Below are 7,240 nucleotides of genomic sequence, written 5' to 3' on the forward strand. Positions count from 1 at the left end.
TTCAAGTCAGGTACTTACATCCTAGAAACTTTTAGGAAAAAAGATTAGAGGGATGTATACCAAAATATTACTGTATTATCTGATGAGGTTACATATTATCTGATAAGATTACAGATTTTAGGCTGGGCCCGGTGGCTCAAGCCTGTAATCCCAGCACTTTGGGAGGCCAAGGCAAGAGGATTGCCTGAGTCCAGGGGTTTGAAACCAGCCTGGGCAACTTGGTGAGACCTCGTCTCTACAATAAAAATTTCAAAAAATTAGCCGGGCATGATGGTGCATGCCTGTAATTCCAACTACTTGGAAGGCTGAGGCGGAAGGATTGCCTGAGCCCAGTAGGTCGAGGCTGTGGTGGCCATGAGCATGCCACTGCACTCCAGCCTGGGCAACAGAGTGAGACTCCAACTCAAAAAAAAAAAAGATTATAGATGCTTACATTTTTGTTGAAATAAGTTTAAGTATTTGAGTATATGAATATATCTCAAAGGTATTATAAATACATATACAAAGTTAATTTTAAGTACTTAAAAGTCTACAGTCAAATTTATTTCTTCTGTGAATCAAAAGAAATGTTCATAGTAAACCGAATAATTTCTAGAAATTATTCCTTCTTCCCAGTCACCTCCTCCATATTATTTTGAATTGTATTTATTCTCTTTATAAATTACCTTTCTAACAATGAACTGAAAGAGTAAATGGAATTATCTTCTTGCCCATGTAGTGATTCTTGTTTAAGACTGGAGTTTTTACAGATTTTTCAAATTCTTCTGATCTTGCTTAGCTGTTTGTATTTGGAATAATACATGGCAAATACATCATTATATCTCAAAATTTTCAACACGTTTTCATCGAATTCTAGAATAAAAAACCTTAAGGAACCTTTTCAGCCCATTGCCCAGACTTGAAAGTAAAAAATACAGAAACCATCTTCTATGAGTGAGTATAATCTTTTCTAACTTTTTAATGCTTCTTTTTTTTGCATACACTATCCATTATGCCTGGAATTCTTTCCTCTTCTACTCCCTTATTGATACTTTAAAGCCAATTTAATAGCACTTTCTCTGAGAAGCTTTTCCAGGCTCTTTCAGGCTGAATTAGCTCTCTTCATACACATTTTATACTTCAACTATAGCAGTTATCATACATTAAACATTCATTGAATAAATACCCTCAGTAAGGTTAATCTTTCACTTGTTTCTTTAAGCTACCAATCTCCCTATTTGCAAAGACACTAGAAAGGGCTCTAAAGTTTTCTTTAGGACTAAATAAGGTTTTAATGTCTATTCATGGGGCCAGAATAATAATAGTGATTTTATTTTTTAATCTTGATCTCATCACGCTATAATTTTTAAATAATATTAAGGATTATTAGAGAATAAGTTCATTATAAACTATAAGCAATGGATGCAGATTCACACATTTCTGTTGTAATTATCTGTGCAGTTTTGCATGTAGAAACTAAATTATAGTTCTAATAAAATTTGATCCTAAAGTTGGTCTTTTTTTTTTTTTGAGTTAGGGAGTGTCACTCTGTCACCCAGGATGGACTGCAGGGGCATGATCACAGCTCACCAGTAGCCTCAACCTCCTGGGCTCAGGCGATCTTCCTGCCTCAGCCCTCTAAGTAGTTGGGACTACGGATGCGTGCCACCACACCTAGCTAATTTTTTTTTTTTTTTTTTTCATTGATCAGTATTTTTTATTATGGTTTTGTGGGGTACAGTTAAGGGTTAGGTGTACAATGACGTTTCATTCAGGCACCCTGTAGATAAGAAATGTTTTCCCATCCCCCGACAGATATTTGCTACTGTTAATCCCATCCCCCTCCCCCCCATAGTTTCCCAGTACCATCCGTCATTTTCTCATAGTATTGCATTGGATGTTCAAGGTCCATTATATGAGTGAGAACATGTGATATTCGGCTAATTTTTTTTTAATGGCAATAATATCTATGTTGTCCAGGCTGGTCTAGAATTTCTGGACTTAAGCAGTGCTCCTGTCTTGGCCTCCCAAAGTTCTGGGGTTATAGATGTGAACCACTACACCTGGCTTAAGGTTGTTCTTTATAATAGACTACTAAGATGTTATTGAACAAGATTAATTCCTCAATTTTTTTTCTCCTAAAGTGATGCACTAAATTGTGTCCAAATGTGTTTCCTTGATTATTGACAAGCAATTTCTTTTTCAAGTATATACTTTATGCCCTGTCATATTTAGAGTAACATTTAAGTAAGCTTTTTTTTTCAGATTTTTAAAGTAAAACTGTTTTTTTTTTTTAAGTAGAGTTAGTGTCTTGCTATGTTACCCAGGCTGGTCTTAAACTTCTGGGCTCCAGCAATCTTCCCACCTCAGTCTCCCAACGTGTTGAGATTCCAGACATGAGCTACTATACCCGGCCAAGATTTTTTTTTTTTTTTTGAGTTAGAGTCTCTCTCTGTCACCCAGACTGCAGTGCAGTGGCCGCTCCCGGCCACCGCAGCCTCGACCTGGTGGGCTCCGGCGATCCTTCCACCTCAGCCTTCCAAGTAGCCGGAATTACAGTCATGCGCTACCACGCCTGGCTGATTTTTTGATTTATGTAGAGATGAGGTCTCGCTGCCCAGGCGGGTCTCGAACCCACAGGCTCGGGCAATCCACTCACCTCAGCCTCCCAAAGGCGCAGGATTACAGGCTAAGGCACCGAGCCCGGCCCCGGCCAAGATTTTAAAAATAAAACTTTGATTACATAAAATTTAGAAAATAAAAGTATAGAAGGTAAAAAATAATCATAATCCTGCTGCTCAGAAAGTACAAGACATGGATAGTTAGTATTTTATTATATGTATTTTTTTCATCTTTTATCTGAGATTTGATGTTTATTTTTTACATATTTTATATCATTCTGTATTTATAGATTTATATCTTGCTCTCATCACTTAACCCTATGGTGTAAGCATTTTCCCTTGCCATTAAAAAGTATTTGAATATATTTCTAGTGACTGGACAGTCCAACTTAGAGGTCACCATACTTTCATTCCTTTTTTGAGGGCTTTCGAGTTTTTTTTATATATGTAGAAATAATGAATAGCACAGTGATGACTGCTTTGTGGAAAAGTCTTTGACTATGTTGTGGAATTATTGCATCAAAGGCTGTTGATAAGCATTGCTTAATTGCTCTTCAGAAAGATTTCAACAGTTTCTAGAGCCACCATCAGTGTATGAGTGTACTAGTGTCACTGTAACTTAAGCAGCACTGAGTACCATTGGTTTTTTATTCTTTACCATTTAGATTTAAAGTGGTATCTTGTTGATTTATAAGAAATGAATATTGAAGGAGGACATAGGAAAACCACATAGTCTATGTAGTCTTCCAGAGAAAAAGCATTTTGAAATAATAATAGTGGTAGTTTACTGTACTTGGTACTGTTTAAAATACTCTTCAGACATTAACATATTCTCACAAATAATTCCATCAGATAAGTACAGTATTCATTTTTGTACCAGTAAGAAAGCTTAGCTCAAAAGGTTAAATGGTAAAGCATATGTGATAGACATTTAAATTAAAGATAAAATAAAATACTAAGATTCTGGAAAATTGTTATTTGTGTCATGATAGCAAAGCTATAGCTTGTTCAGCTAGAGCAGTGAGACTTTCCAAGAGAAGAGAAAAATTCCACAAATAATGTACTACCAGTGCAACAGGAGAATTGAGCTATGACCAATCAGCAGCCCCTCTAATTGCTCTCTAATTAAAGTTTTTGTTTTTTCTAAAGCAATTGGCAACAGGTTTTAAAAAGTCCATATTCATAATTAGTGAATCTAAGCCAGGCTTGGTAGCTCATGCTTGTAATCCTAGCATCTTGGGAGGCTGAGGCAGGATGATTGCTTGAGCCCAGAAGTTCAAGTTCAAGACAATGGATGAGTCTAGTTAACACTTTTGAATAGGAGAAAGGTCAAGAGAAAACCAGTCAATGTCAAAATAATTACATCTTGGGGTGGTACAATGTAAAGAGAAAGACTGTTTAGTTAAAAACATTTTAGATGCTTATTTGTTGATATCAAAGATATTCATGATATATTAAATGAAAAGTAGTTCGAAAACCAGAATTGACAGTATGGTCCCATTTGGTTTAAAAAATATTCATAGGTATATAGCCATAGAAAAAAGGTCAAGATGTGTTAATAATTATACCTGGGAGATGGATTGCTTGGGTTTTAACCTCTTCATTTTAACTATATTTTTTACACCTACAATGAATACTCTTGCTTTTGTAATTAAATAATACAATTGTATTTTTGCTGAGGGAGGAAGGAAAGTAACCATTTGATTATCATAACACAGTAGAGAGGGGACACAATGGTCTTTTCAAAAATGGTGGCTAGGTCGTTTGATAGCCATATGGGGGGAAGAATATATATATATCTCAATCTCTTCCTCCTACAACACGAAAAATCAGTTCCAGATGGATTATAGAGCTAATGTGAAAGATTACAAAATAAAGGTTTTGAGAAAAACAGAAACTTTGTGACCTTAAAGAGGAATAGCAATTTCTTAAATAGAACACAAAAGTGCTAGTAAAAAAGAAATTGGGCTACATTAAAAAATACTTGCTGGCCGGGCCCTGTGGCTCAGCCTGTAATCCTGTGCCTTTGGTAAGCTGAAGTGAGTGGATTGCCTGAGCCTGCGGGTTTGAGACTCGCCTGGGCAACTTGGCGAGACCTCATCTCTACAATAAATCAAAAAATTAGCCAGGCGTGGTAGTGCGCGCCTGTAGTTCCAGCTACTCGGAAAGGGCTGAGGCGGAAGGATCTCTGGAGCCCAGCAGGTCGAGGCTGCAGTGGCCGGGAGTGTGCCACTGCCCTCCAGCCTGGGCGACAGAGTGATACTCCAACTCAAAAAAAAAAAAAAATACTTTCTATTCATTGAAACTGTATTAAGAGTGAGAAAAAGCAACACAGAGTGTTTGAAGATGTTTGCAGCATATGTATCCAACAAAATTCATTTCAGAATATAAAACACCTAGAAATTAATAAGAAAAGACCTGTTAGCTCAATAGAAAAATTAGTAAAGGACTAGAACAGCCCCTTCATAAAAGTGGCTATCCAAATGGCCAGTAAACATCTGCAAAGGTGCTTAACTTTTTTAGTCATCAGAGAAATGCAAATTAAAGCCATGTTGGATGCCACATCTGCCAGAATGGTAAAGTGAAAAATGACAGAAAAAGTTTATTGATATTAAATGAGTTAATATATGTGAAATAAATTGTTAGGGGATATGTAGTTCAGCTAGAACTCTTGTACTGCTATAGGGAATGTAAATTGATGAACTACTTTGTAAAAGTGTTTAGCAGTGTCTGCCAAAATTGAACATTTACACTTTGACCCATTAATTCCATGCCTAGGACATATACTAAAAAAAAAAAAAAAAAATTCATACCAGCTCTCTTCCTAGTGGTCCCAAACTGGCAACTACTCAGATGCTTCAAAAGTCTCAAGATCTCATTTCTACTGCAGTTATTAGTCATAAAAGTCACAACGCCAGTAAACTCCATCTCTTGATGGAAGGAATAGCAAAATTACATTACAAAGAGGAAAGGTGACAGAGAAATGTGATGCATTGGGGGTCATTCTTACAATCTACCACTTTTTACTTCCTCAGCTTCTGGACAACTAGCCTCTTTCTGCTAGATAGTCTCACCTCAGGCAGTGCTATAGGGCAGGATTCAAGACATTCTTGTGATAGGGTTTCACCAGGTCATCTGTGTGTTCCATGGGAAAAATTTTTTGCTTTAACAGCCCATGGGAATGCTAGTCAATCTCAGTGAAGTAGCACCTGTCTGGTTCATCATCAAAGAGGAGTTACATTTTCTTTTACTCTGGAATCCCTGGCCAGGGAGTCAGCTCCCAAGGTAATAGTATGCTTTAACTTCCTCAAATATGAGTCAGGCAACATTCTTTTCTTTCTGCAACTAAAGGAACCATTCTCCAAATATACACTTAAATGCCTCCTCAGTAGACCTGATGTTGGATGATGGCAATTTCTCACCCCTCCCTACCTTGGGAACTTTCAGCCTGGCAACTATTCTCTAAAGAAACATTCTTACTCACCAAAACCTTCTCTAGCCCCATTTTATGACTCTTACCTGGCTGAAGAGTCTGCAAGTTGTGCAGCAGGTTATCTAAACTATTCTTATTATAAGTTCTTCGTAAAGAGGTTTATATCTCACCTTCAGTTTAGTCTCCTGATGTCTGTCATACCAGTATCTCAATCAAAAGTAGACAATTAGAACCAGTCACATTCTAATACCCTGTTTTTTGCCAGTGTTCACATATGTTATAGTGTGTGGCTAGTATATAGCAAAGATAAAACAAAGTGTATTGAGAACTCTGTACCTAACTGCTTGGGTGATCTGGGAACACCTGGTAGAGTATCTTAAGTGAGTCATTAAAAGATGAGTAACAGCTTTTCAAGTCAAGATGGTGGGGACTCCCTTCTACAGAGTGGGACCAGTACATCCAAAGACTGAACTGTGAAGGGGCATGGCATGGTTGAGGGGAGACAAAAATGTTCACTGTGACTTGAGAGGTTATGTGGAAGACATTTGTATGAAATGAAGCAGAGAGGTAGGTTGAGATTCATTTGTAAAGGGCCCTAATACTAGCTGTACGACCTTGGGTCATAAAATAATCTCTCCCTGTATGAAAACTACCTGTACTTTCTATTCCATCATATTGTAGATATCGGATGAGTAAATATATATGAAACTTCTTTGGAGAAATCACTTGTGGTAGACATAATAATGCCCCCCCCAAGATATCCATATCCCAATCTTCAGAAATGATAGATTTATCTTACATGGCACAGAGGACTTGCAGATATGATTAAGGTTGAGAACCTTAAAAGAGAGATTTACCTGGATTCTCCAAATGGGCCCAACTAACCACATGAATCCTTAAAAGCAGAGAACCAGATAGCAAGATGGTGGACTAGGAAGCTGTAGGCTCTTCTTCCACCATGAGACATCAAGTTAACAACAGTATACAAACCAGAATATCTCTGTGAGAATGCTAGGGACCAGTTAAGAAACTACTACATCTAGGTTATTGTAATAAGAGAGAGCACAGTAAAAGGGATGGGAATAGAAGGACATGTTATACTGATAGGTTAGTGCTCTTATGACAGTATAACAATTATTAATATTTATGCATCAAAGCTCTTAAATATATAAAGCAAACTTTGGCAAAATTAGAGGTAGAAATAGGT

The sequence above is a fragment of the Carlito syrichta genome, unplaced genomic scaffold (assembly GCF_000164805.1).
Source record: "Carlito syrichta isolate Samal-C Ts95f unplaced genomic scaffold, Tarsius_syrichta-2.0.1 Scaffold301786, whole genome shotgun sequence".
NCBI classification, from domain to species: Eukaryota; Metazoa; Chordata; class Mammalia; order Primates; family Tarsiidae; genus Carlito; species Carlito syrichta.